We start from the raw sequence: 13275 nt of genomic DNA, 5'->3' as shown, positions 1-13275 counted from the left end.
TGTCCCTGGCTGCCTATGGGACAGGCAAGATCTCAGGCACAATAATGCACAGGAAAGTCTTTTTTCTTGCCTTTTATGCAGTCTAGAGCCATACCGTTCTCCAATGACATGGTCGTTTATGGTGTCAGCTGGGAATGCCATGTCCCTAAGGCGATGCAGGCATCCCTGCAGTTGTATCACCGTACCCTATGATCCTATCAGCTCCGACATGAGAGGCAAGGTCATACTGGGTCAGGACTGGGGTGGGACTCCAAGGTAAATATATCTGATCCTGTTGCAAATGAAGTTGGTGAGTCAGCACAAAGCAGTGCATAGCCCAGTTGTCTCCATGTCCATTCCTGAACACTTAAATCAATGACGTCCATCCCTGAGAATTTAAAGCACAGACATTCACTCAGGAATTCCCATTTCTTCATCCTTAGATAAAGTTTCTCCCTTGTCCCATGCAGCTCAACTTCTCAGCTTCAAAGGAATGTGAATAACTGTGCCTGCCACTGGAGAGCATGCACCAAATGTCCCCCAATGCACATCAAATTTCCCTTTCAATGACTTTTTTATTTTAACTTCAGGCAACTTTATGCACCACAAACTCCATCTTTGCATGAATGTGGAGAGCATGGCTTTTTTTTTTGGTAGGGGGCATAGAAAAACATTGCAACATTCAGTTGTTTGCTCAAAAAAAGGAACCCTTTTGGTTAGAAATGGACCTTATTATTTCTAAAGGGTTCATTTCCAAACCGAAGACACTCCTCCCTCCCCCGTGAGCCGGGCACTCAGACGCAATGAGAGGGACACAATTTGCCCAGCTTACCCTGTGTCTATATGGCTCCACCCTATTGTCTCAAGGTAGGACACAGGTCTCTCTTTTACATTTTCCACTTGAAGAAGGTTCTTACCTGTTGAAGGACATATATTATTTTCACCTCATTCCTTTAATCCTCATGCTTGCTCTCAAGGCTCATGGTGGGCTTTAAATGTTAGGCACAGGGGAAATTTGACTTCTGAAAAACCCATCATGTTACAGATGGGTGAAAGCCTGTTGGTGCTACCAAGGGAACCTATTTTAATAGAAATAACGAGCACATTCACAAAGACCCTCCCGTGGTGTGCCTTGATATGTCTCCACTGACCTCACTAGAACTGGGTAAATTTACATCGAGTAGGGGATGGGCTACTGAATTGGCAGATGACAAAGTATTTCTGGAGCCTCCTCACTTTCAAGATCTAATGTCCAAAGGAATGTGAAGTGACCTTGCCTGGGAGTTTGGGATGGGGCAGGAGCTTCTGGGAGTCGCCGAGGAGAGAAACAATCAGTGCTTTGCTCAGTTGAGAAGGGAGAGTTGATTTAGGTTCAGCTTGGTGCCTAACAGTAATTGCAGCCTGAAGTCGAAAAAGGTGATGAACAATGGTGTCTTGTTTATAGTTTCAGAGCCTGTTTGCCTCAGCCTCAAAGCATCCTTCAGGCTACTTAAATTGCTTTTGCTCTAGGTGCTTCATTCCATCAAGGACCTGAGGGCCCCTTGGACGGCTGCTTTCTAGGAAAGTGAATCACGAACAAAATGAGCCAGAACAAACAGATGGTCTCTTAATCTGGATACTGAGATCATCTCCTGTTGAGAGAAGAGCAGCAGGAGGCTCTGTAGGATAGGGATGGATGGAGCTCTAGGCTGGGGAAGCTCCCCTGAGGGCAAGGATCAGTGTATAGGGCCAGGAATGGCTGCACCATGAGTGCCAGCAAATGCACTAGGAATCCAAACTTGTGGCAGAGGTGATATATTTTATTAGATCAACTAGATATTTGCAATCTATCTATCTATCTATCTATCTATCTATCTATCTATCTATCTAGATGAAGAGTGCCTGTGCCTAGAAGCTTGCAAATCTATGCATATCTATCTATCTATCTATCTATCTATCTATCTATCTATCTATCTAAGGGTGCCTGTGCCCAGAAGCTTGCAAATCGATATCTATATCTATATCTATAGATAGATAGATAGATAGATAGATAGATATAGATTTGCAAGCTTCTGGACACAGGCACCCTTCATCGATAGATTGCAAATATCTGGTTGGTCTAATAAAAGATATCACCTCTGCCACAAATTTTGATTCCTACTGCATTTGCTGGCACTCATCGTGCAGGCATCCCTGTCCCTATACACCTATCCTTGCCCTCAGGCAAGCTTTCCCAGCCTATCTACTAGATAGATAGATAGATAGATAGGTATAGATTTGCAAGCTTCTAGGCACAGGCACCCTTCATCTGGCATAGGAGATTGGAAAGATTGTAAAAGCTCTCCTGGGTAGAAATGAAAATTTGCATGCGATTTATACCCGGCCCATAATTTATTTGCAGAAAGAGTCGTAGGCTTCTTTCCTGCCCCACCTTTAAAGACATTAGCTCTCATGAAGCATCCGGGGTTCCCTTCAAAGGAGGAACAGGGCTCGATTCATTGCTGACCAGGGCACATCTGAGCTGGGAGTTCCTCCTTGTGTAAACCCGAGCGGGCAACACTGATTCATCTCTGCGCTGCCGTGTCTGAACAGGCCCGGCTGGAGGGTGGGGGAAGGAGGGAATTCCTCACAGTATATGAGTGTTTATCATGCTCCACAGACATACCCTCCAAAAGGCAGGAGCCAAGCACAGCATTCCTTGTTCTAACAAGCCCCTGGACCAGGCCCAGCCTTAAAAACCCTGGTGTGTTTTTTTTTGGCACTCCCTCAGAGCAGGCTGCCACTCTGGAGTGCTTCATGGATGAGAGCCCTCTCTCAAACTTGGGCAAAAGAAGTGTGCACGTGTGTGTATGTGTGCACGCATGTGCGGTCCCCAGGGTCTTCTGAGCGTTTCGTGTTGTTTTGGGGGTGGCGGGAATGGGCTGTGGTCAGAAGGGAGGAAAGAGCCCCCTCGAATGGTTCTCTGCTGGAAACATCCTGGAGAAGAAGAAGGGAAAGGAGACAAGAAAGATCCCCTGGCTTCTTTTGTCAAGGCCTGGGGTGGTAATGCCAGTGTCCTGGCCTAGATGTCCCCTAGCTGCCAGGATTTCCCCATCCCCACCCTGTGTTTTCACGTGGAGATTTCTTTCTCTGTCCCTTATCTACCCAGTTCTTCAAATGCCTGCCATGCTCCATGCTCAGGGACTCTGGCTGAAAAGCCCAGATCTCTAGCTGGGGTATGTGCAGGGTATAGTTGCCCATGCAGTGCAGGCACACTGGCTTTGACATGGGGGTGTGTGTGTGTGGTGGGGGGGTAATGCTTGTGTCTGAGCTTAGCCAGGTTCAGGATTGTCTTGCTTTGCCTGGCCCTCCTCAGTGATTCCACGTCTCTGCTCTAATTTCACTCTCTCCGCTCCATGTGATAGCACTAATAAGTGAGGTAGCCCCGTCTAGTAGCAGTAACCCAGGTTTCCTTCCAGATGGAGAAGCAGCTTCATGGTCCACTGAGCATGGCATCGAAGGTGCTGAAACAGAGATCTCCCAGACCACAACAGTCTCAGGACCTGCCTCTCTCCTAAGCGACACGGCCTGTGATGTTTCCCGATACACGTGGAGTTATGCCCAGCATAACTCAACTCCACCCTTTTCAACAGGTCACTACGCTTGGATCTCACAACTGCTCATAGAGATGCTTGGGACCACGACCAAAGCTCTCTGAGCAAACAACCCTGCAGGAAAGGTGATGATGCCCTGGGAAGCACATCACCATCGCAGGTGCAAGGCAGGGTGCACTGGCTGGAGGCATGCTGGATGGCACTTGACTGGAGCGGAGCTGGCAGCAGGGGGGAACGGCAGCCCCGTGCAACTAAGAAGTGGGTTTACAAGCTGAGGGGCTGGCATAAATATGTGCAGCTCCACTGGCTTCTGCGCAATTGCTGTTTTATGTGCTGCAGATTTGGTGTCAGGAGCTTCAGCAGAACTGTCGAGACCTCAGAAGTGGCAAGTCAGGATTGGCTTCACCGCTGTTAGCAGAGGCAGGATGGGGCAAAACTCGCCTGAGATCAGAACTGGGTCCATAGCCTGGAGACCTTGAACCCTGCAATGCAGCTCCTGGCAGTTGATGTCATTAGGACAAGGCCTCTGGACATCTCTAGACCTGCTGGTAGCTCAGCCCTGCTTGGAGGGCCTGATTCTCAGTGGGCGAAATAGCTCCACTGACACCACTGAGGAGGCAGTGGGGCATTGTGGGGGGAGCACTGGAAAGGGCATCAAAAATTGAGGTTTGAGTCTTGGTTCTGTCGTTGATGAATGATCTTGGATCAGTCACATCATTGCCCTGTGCCTCAGTTGCCCCCTATGTGTAATGGGCACAATGGCACTGACCTCCTGGGTCAAGTGTTATGAGCTGTGCTGGTGACAAACTCTCTCTATATGCTCTTACATTGATTTACAATCAGCTCGGAGCATTCACTCAGCATTAGCTCAGCAAGCAAACCAGACCAGCCACGGTGTGGGTGGCAGGGCACTGTCCCTCAGTGTGTACGATCCTAATTCTGCCCTCCATGCAACAACAAATGGCCTGGCCAGGGGGCTGATAAAGGTGCCTGGATGTCTGGAGTGAAAGCTGAGGCCAGCCAGGTGAGTCACCAAGCGATCTCTTGAAAGGTGCTAGGGAAAGGGACTGCTCAAAGGAAAGCGGATTTCAACACCTATTGTTTAACACAGAACGGGGACCCACTCCGAATCTGGCATCAGAAGCCTCTCATGGACTTTGCATCCAGCCTTTGGAAGTACAAAAGCCAATGGTCCCCTCTGGGCTGGAGGGCTGCAATTATGAGAAATGGTCGGGCCCTCTTGGGCAGCTGGAGCTGGGAGGGCTCTGTCCAGGCTGTCTGATGGGTCTGGGCTTGCAAGCAGCTCGCTGCTGGGCAAGAGGGAGTGAGGCCACGAGCACCCAGCAGCGGCTCTGCACTGCAGTGCTTTCCTGTGTATACGCTCTTACTCCATAGTAAATGGCGGCTGCCCAGAACAACTTACTCTCCGTGCCTAAACAGCTGTGCTTCCATGGCTTAGCGTCCACTTCTCCCAGAGCTAGAGTGGGCACACGGGCAGCTGTCACAGAGTAAAGCCCTGCTCCCATGTCCATGCTAAGTCATTCATATGCCCATCCCCTGAGTGAGACCCCACAGTCCACAGTGGCTAGTACTGGACTGAGATGCCGCTGGTCGAGATGCTGTTTCTGGATCTGTTGTCTGAGCTTAGACAAGTCATGTCTCCACCTGCCCTTCACCTGTTTTGACTGGGAGCTCTGAAGCAGGGACTATCTCATCCTGTGTGCACTGTTGGAAGTCAATAGTGAGGCCTGCATGATTGCAGCACTGTTCTTCCCCCGGCACAGTTTGTTCCAAGCCTTGTTTAAACCCCTAATTTAGGGTTTCATTGGGATCTGCAGGGGGAGATCTCTGGTGTGGTGCAACTCTGGACCGGCTCTGCTGGCTTCGACACCCCTACTTACTCTATTGAGACTCTTCTAAGAAGAAGAATAAGTTGTGCATTATATACACGAATCCCTGGTGAATCATGTTCAGTTCAGACACGTTCCTGAAAGGTCAGGGATCCATTTCTCAGCCCAGGTAAACTGAAGGCAGTGGAACGACAAAGATTTCTAGAAAGAACAGGATGACTGGTAGAAATGGTAAGTACTCTGTTCACTGTTATGGTAGCGTCCCATCAGAAACCCCAGAGAGCCATCGTTTGCTCATTATCGGGAGGCCACGGTGGGAGATCTGGACCTCACTGCACAGAGGAGCGATGTTCACACGTTCCTTTCCTTCATCGGAAAGCTCAGGAGTACCAGTGATCTCCCCAGGGCAGGGTGGTTGTGCAGTGACCAAAAGAAAAGTGCAGAGATCAGACTGAGCTGGGGGCTTTGACCTGAGAGGCGGAAGACAAGAAAGAAGTGATTTTTGGTGGGAGAAAACCTGAAGCAACAGGTTTTCTTCCTCACCAGGGCAGTAATTAAATCCTCCTCTGTCCCCTTCCAGCACTATTTCAGGCTCAGCCTGCTTTGAGCTAAGCTGGATGGAGAGAAAACCCTAGGTCAGCAGTTCCCAATCTTGGGGTTGAAACCCCATTTGGGGATCACAAGGACAAAAAATGGGGTTGCAAAGACACTCAGCAGTGTCAACCAATTATAATGAAAATTGCAGAAAAAAGCAGGAAATGGTGGGTTCCCCTTGCAGGCTGGCAGGGTTCCAGCCTGCAAGGGGCAGCTTGGGGCTGGGGGAAGTGGGAAGAGGGCAATAAGACAGGGGGGCACCACGTGCATGTACGCATGCACATGTGCATGTGGTGGACAGGCAGCAAGGAGAGCAGTTCCTGCAGCTCCCTCCAGGTAAGTCTACGGGAGTAGCTTGAGGCTCCTATGGTGATGGAGGGAGGAAGGGAGGGAATGGGGCAGAGCTGGGGCACCACCCAGATGGGCCAGTGCATGGGGCCAGGGGCTGTGGCGGGGATGCGGGACCTGGCTGGGGGGAGCAGGATGGAGCCATGGACAGCTCTTCTGGGGGGTGGCAGGGGCAGCTGGCTCTCCGTCGCTGCACCAACTCCTGGGGAGGGAGGCATGGAGATTTGTGTGCGGGGTGGGGGTGGATGCAGGCTGCTTGCTGCAGGCTTGGGGCTCCCTGCCCTGCTGTCCTCCCCTTGGGGCCTCTGCAACCCAGCAGATGGGACCCGGTGCAGGAGGGCAGAGCATGGCAAGGAGGCTCAGTGCTGCTGCCAGGAGCCCCATGCCAGCTGCACCACCATGGCGAGGAGCCTCCTGCCTGCCCGGCAGCAGTGGGTCAGCACAACTCTGCACTGTCACTGCTGCCGGGTGGGCAGGGGACACCTTGCCATGGTGGTGCGGCTGGCGTGGAGCTCCTTTTAGCGGCACCGAGCCTCCCTGCCCTCCCGTGCCAGGTCCTACATCCTGAGCTATGGACATCCCTGGGCGAAGGGCAGTAGGGTGGGGAGCCCTGAGCCCGCGGCGGGCAGCCTGCACCCTCCTTGCTCCATAGGCTCCGCTCTGGCCATGCCACCTGCAGGGGGACAGGTTGTTGATTTTGTCTGCATCATTTTGGGATTGCAAAAGATTTCCAGTGTTTAAATGGGGTCATGCTGAGGAAAAGGTTGGGAAGCACTGCCCTACATACAGGAAGACTCCAGCAGCTAAGGGCTGGGAAGCTCAGCCTTGTTAGTGGGGAGCATGCAAAGGTCTGTCTCTCGAGTCACTACTCAGACAGAAAGGGGAAGGGCACCATACAGCCTGCCTCTGCCAACAGCATTGTTAGTGACCCAAGCTGGCAGTGTTGCCTTTGGAGGAGAGCCTGGTTGCCTTGGGGCTCTGGCACTATCAGCCCAGAGGCCCTGTTGACAGCCATGCACATGGATGTGATGGAGCAGGTGAAGGGAAAAACACAGCAAGGCTGGCATTACTGCATGTGTCCCCTCATCATATAGCCTAGGCAGCACTCCACAGTGGGCCAGGGCTTCCTACTGGTGCAAATCAGTATAGCTACACCCATTGTCTATGTTGGTTTACACCATCTAAGAGTCTGGCCCAGCTGATTGCTTGTTTCCCTTCTGAGTGGGGGTAAGGCATGAACCGGGGAGAGCCTGGTTTCTGATTCAGAGTGAGGTTTGCTGCTCTCTTGTGTTCGCTGGAGTATAAAGAAAGAAACAAGTTTCTAAACCTCTGCTACTGGGCTTCCCTCTCATCTTCATCTAAGGAAATGCAGGTACAGCCAGAGGCAGAGCCCTAGAGTCCTGCTCCTCTGCTGTAATCGTGCTAATCCTTAACCACTGCTTTGCAAGAAGCACCCAGGTGCTGCTAGTGGGTCATTAGCTCCAGGATCGCTGTATGCTTGCTCTTCTGGTGGTCCAGCACTGGCCATTATAGCGGGCTTGTCTACACAAGATGCTTACTGAGCATTAGCCTAATAACACTGCGCAGTAGCATGTCACAGCACAAACTGTGCTCATAGCCTACTGCGCAGTGTTATCAGGCAAGTGTGCAGTAAGCATCACTAAATAACCATGTGCCAGTGCTACTGCGCAGTAACTCTAGGTACTGCACATTTAGTTAGTACTTTATTAAGGAAGAAATAAACTCAATGTGCATTAATGAACGTGTAGATGTGCCCAGTGTGTCCCGTTAATCCATGGCTGAGTTGGGTTGGTTCTGATCTTCTCCACCCACCCCAAAGAAGAGCCTCTGGGCATGTCTTTGTGTTTGAGGGAAGTGGAGGTTGGCAGGCCCCAGTGCCTCAGCAGCCTCTTAAATAACTCAAATCAACGCTAGCCAATTTTCCCCACGATACTTTCTCAAAGATAGGAACTGGTGAAACGCTGCATGTAATCCCTAGAACAGGTTCGTCCAGGGTAGGTGAAAGGCAGTCCCTTAGCTCTTTACATAATCACCGCATGCCAGAGCAAATCAACGTGTTTTAACAGGAGCTAAGTAAACTCAGGAGGTGAAAGGACGTCTGCAAAAGGAAACGTTGTGTGCAATGATCTCGCTCTTGCTCATGGAGCCGCGTCCCTCCCAAATCTGTCTCAGGTCTGCGCCTCACGGGAACTCATGTCATGGGAAAGCAGAGGAGGAACAAGCTCCTCAGCAAGGGGGGCGTAAACAGGAACGCAAGACTTGCCACAAAGATCAGACTCATGTGCCTCGAGACCATTGTTTGCCTCCGACTGTGGCCACGACCAGCTGCTTCAGAAGATGTAAAAATCCTGCCCCCGGGGCTAACCTATTCCCCAAGGGATTTTTCCTTATAGCCCTCGGTCTGGGACAGACATTGCATAAACCAGTTTGACCCAAATCAGTGAAGTCTGATACTACATTCAGCCAGGTTTATCACAAACCCATTTCAGCCATTTTCAAACCAGTTTATATGCACTGAATATCTGTTCTGTTACAGGTTTAAACCAGTTTCTGATCACTTAAACTGGTTTATGTGTAATGTCTATCCCTAGCTAAGTAGTCCAAGGTTGGTTTATGCTCTGAAGGAGGAGAGATTTGAGGCTTCTCAAACTTTTTGCTGTTCAGTTAATCCCTGTATTGTTATCGCTGCCAGCACCCAGGCCTCCCTCTGAAGTCCATTAAGCACCTGGATTCAGTGAGCTTTTGGGGCAATGAGCTCAATGGGCAACATGTTTCCCTGGGTGAGGAAGCAGCTCCAACTGGGATCAAAGAGAAGATCCCAGTCTGGTTGTCGGTACTGACTCACCTTTTCTGCCACAGACTTGCTGGGATCTTTTTGAAGTGCCTCAACTCGTCCTTCACATCGCTGCCCGCTGTGTAGCACAGAGACAGCACTTCTGGGGATGCTGCAGAGCACCCAGCAAGCCATAGCTGTGCTGTGCTTGGGCACTGCAATGATGATGACCATTGCAATTTAACCCCTTCCCCCAGTGGATCTCAAAACCCTTAGCAAAGGAGGTCTGTAGCATTGTTCCCCTTTTACAGGTGGGGAAACTGAGGCACAGAACCAGAACGCATGGGTTTTCTGAGACTCCCTTGAGCGCTCTCTCTCCTGGGCAATGAAGGCCACATGCATTGGGAAGCAGCTTCTAGCACAAGACAGCACTGCTTGCAGGATGTGGTCTGTGGGCAGCAGGAGCCCTTTGCACTTTGGCAGCCTCCTCCTGGTATCTGCAGAACTACTGCCCTCCCCCACCGCTTAATTAATCACCCTTGATGTCACATGCTGGGAAACTGGTGTGCCCTTCATACATAAAACATGGGAGACAGAGACAGCAGAGGGCCCTCATTCTGCCATTGTCTGTAACATTCAAACAGCTCCTGCGACACACCAAGAGTGTGCCCCCCTCCCCCTTTTTTTTAAAATAACATAAAAATCAATGTAACACGTTGCCAGGGCTGCGGCTCCGCGTGATTCCCATATTAATGCCTTGTTCATAACAAAGCCAGGCTCGTACCTGCATCTCCATGGCTTTCCGCCTCTCATCACCTTACACATCTCTCCGCAGGGCATCCAGGTGCTAATTGTACATGAAGGAATTACAGCCTTGTGCTCTGTACAGAAGCGGTGTTGCTTGCTTGGGCTCCCTAGGTTTCTTCCATGCAAAAGTCACAAACTTCTTCTGCTCTAGGGAATCCTTCAGCTTTCTGCCATGGGCATCTAGATTAGAAAGGAAACATGGTCTTGGTTAGCCTGGTGGCATTCACTGCCATGTGATGGTTTAGAGGACAGGAGCCTGACAGGGCTCGCAAGGACTGGGCTAGGTTATGGGTCTACACGTGCATTTACGCTGGCTTAAATTTACTGCATAGTAAGCTACTGTGCAGTAAGCAAGAATAGGGCAGTGTCTACACGTGCAGGTATAAAAACACATTAAAGGTGTACACAGACTGACTTGGGACTAAAGTTACTCCCAAGTCAGTCCACACACACATGGTGTTACTGAGCAGCAGTAAGGCGTCTACACATGCGTTACTGCACAGTAACTAATTGGGCATACATTTGATACCTGCATGATGCAGGTAGCAAATTTAGCCTCAAGCTGGTGGAAGTTACCATATTTACTGCGCAGTGTGGGCATGCACGTGTAGATGCACGCCCGTACTGTGCAGTAATTTCGGCTAATGTGCACATGTAGAAGGGCAAAGATCTAGCAGTGAGGACTGAAAGACTTTGAGAGTTTTGAACAAGATTCTGCTTTGCAGCATAGACCAACCTCTAACCAGCGGGAGTTCAGGACAGAGGTTCTGGGACCAAGTCATCACATCACTATGAGTTACAGGGTCTTTTTTGTCCCCCCTTTTAGTGCCTTCCTTTGCAGGAGCTAGAGTCCACCAATGTCAGAGGCAGGAAGCAGGAACAGAAACACCACAGGGCTGATCCATTATCATATGAATCCTTGTTGTGCCTAGATCAGGGGAGGGCAATTATTAGGGCCTGCAGGCCACATAGGGAGTTTTGCTGAGCTGTCACGGGCTGGGTCAGCAGCCCCCCACCCCCGCCCTCATGCAGCAGCTCACAAAAACTCCCTGTGTGGCCTGTGGGCAGGTGGGGAGTGGTGTTTGGGAGCGGGGAGGCTGGTGAGGCTGGGATCACGGGGCATGGTTGCAGGGCAGTAACAGCATGGGCTGGGGCAAAGCTGCGATCCACTGCCTGCATGCCTCTGCCTGCAGAACTCATGCCCATTGCAGGGGTGTGTGGGGAGCACATTGTGGCTCTGCCCCCGGGCCCACATTGTTACCACCCCACGATCCCAGGGTCTCTACAGCCACTCCTGTTTCACTCCTGGACACTGCTCCCCACCCACCTGCAACCCCATCCCAGCCCCCTGGTTGAGGGTCCTGCCCTCAATGGTTGGTGGACAGGGTAGTGTGCCCAGGTAGCAGGGCTGGGTCCAGCAGTGGTGGCAGCTGGAAGGAGATACTGGTGCCATGGGGCTGCCAGGAAACAGAGTCCAGCTGCTGCGCCGCCCCAATCCTGCTGCATGCCTGGGGGTGGTGGGACTGGCAGCACATGCCATGGGCCAGGCTGCCCCTGGTACCTGGGCTGGGTGAGACTGAGGGACCTGCCATGAGCTGGGCAAAATCCCTTGATGGGCTGGATCTTGCCCATAGGTCATATTTTGCCCACCCCGGCCTAGATGCCCTAGTAGAGACAAGGACCATCGTGCTAGGTACTGTATGTACGTAGTAACAGACAATCCATGCTCCAAAGAGCTCACAGTTTCATGACTAGGCTGGACAGACAGAGGTGGGGGGAAACAGGGGCACAGAGATGGAGGCAACTTTCCCATAGTCACACAGCAACCAGGTCCCTGTTCATCTCTGGGCTTCAGTGGGTTACAGATAGGCCCCACCAGCTCTTTGCTAAATGCCTTTGCTTCCAGTGCTTTCTTTTCTTTTTTTCCAAATTGGAAATTGCTAGCACCTAATCGCTCGCCACATGGTCTTAGAGGGACACAGGCCAAGTGGACCTGGAGCACAGAGAGGGTGAAATTAGAGCGATATGGTTTTCCATTTCAAAGGGCTCAGCCAACCCCTCCCTATTCCAGCATGTGCCCATTGCAAATGCTGGATCTGAACATGATGATAACCTTCAGTCTAAACCAGGCAGCAGCTATTAATTCAGTTCCAAATGCTGATTACAATAAATTCATTCATATTAATGCAGCAGTGACAGTATGCTGGAAACCATCATCATCCTTTTTAAATTGCAATAAAATCTCTGCAGTCTTTAGGTTTTCCAGGTTTCCCTGGTTTTATGCTGTTTGACTCCAGTTATTAAACTGGTCCTCTTGAGGAAATGAAGGGAAATAAGTACCTTTAGAGGAAGCTATCCAGCATTGGAGAGCTCTTTTAATGTAGCAGGCCAAGGCAGAGCAAAATCTCAACTGGAAATGAGATGTATGTTTTCACAGTCAGGGGAATTATCCACCAAGACAGCTGGCCCATGAACATGGTGGGTTCATGCATCTGTTGGACTGTTTAAGTCCATGTTGGATGACTTTCTCAAGTATATGCTCTGATTCCTCTTCAAAATGTTGGAACAGATGCAGGGTTTATGATGGTCTGTGTTATGAAGGAAGTCATTAAAACAGTGCTCCCCCACCCATGTCTTGCGGGAAACATGTCCACAGGGCCCTCTCATGGTGTTCAAGGCCACAATAAATTGAAAAGTTAAACTCTGAGGCTGACAGGGAGAATGAAACCCGATGGTGCTCACAATGTGCAGCAAACATTCATGCTGTACTAGGCATTATAACAGAAGGCAATTTATAAAAGCTGGACATGTACAAGTCCATGGGGCTGGATGTGATGCATCCAGGGGTGCCGAGGGAGTTGGCCAATGTGGTTGCAGAACCGCTAGCCATTATCTTTGAAAACTTGTGGTGGCTGGGAGATGATTGGAGAAGGTCAAATATAGTGCCCATCCTTAAGAAAGGGAAGAAGGAAGATCCAGGGACCTACAGACCGGTCAGCCTCACCTCAGTCCCTGGAAAAATCATGGAGCAGCTCCTCAAGAAATCCATTTCTAAGCACTTAGAGGAAGAGAAGGTGATTAGGAACAGTCAGCATGGAGTCACCAGGGGCAAGTCATGCCTGACCCACCTGTCTTCTTTGACGAGATGACTGGCTCTTTAGATGCAGGGAGAGCAGTGGGCATGATATAACTTGACTTTAGGAAGGATTTTGTTGTGGCCTCCCACAATGTTCTAGTAAGCAAGCTAAGGAAGTACGAGTTGGATGAATGGACTGTAAAGTGGATAGAAAACTAGCTGGATCATCAGGCTCAGAGGGTAGTAATCAATGAC

Source organism: Alligator mississippiensis, chromosome 6, assembly GCF_030867095.1.
Source record: "Alligator mississippiensis isolate rAllMis1 chromosome 6, rAllMis1, whole genome shotgun sequence".
NCBI lineage: Eukaryota > Metazoa > Chordata > Crocodylia > Alligatoridae > Alligator > Alligator mississippiensis.
Note: the sequence above shows the minus strand (reverse complement) of the source record.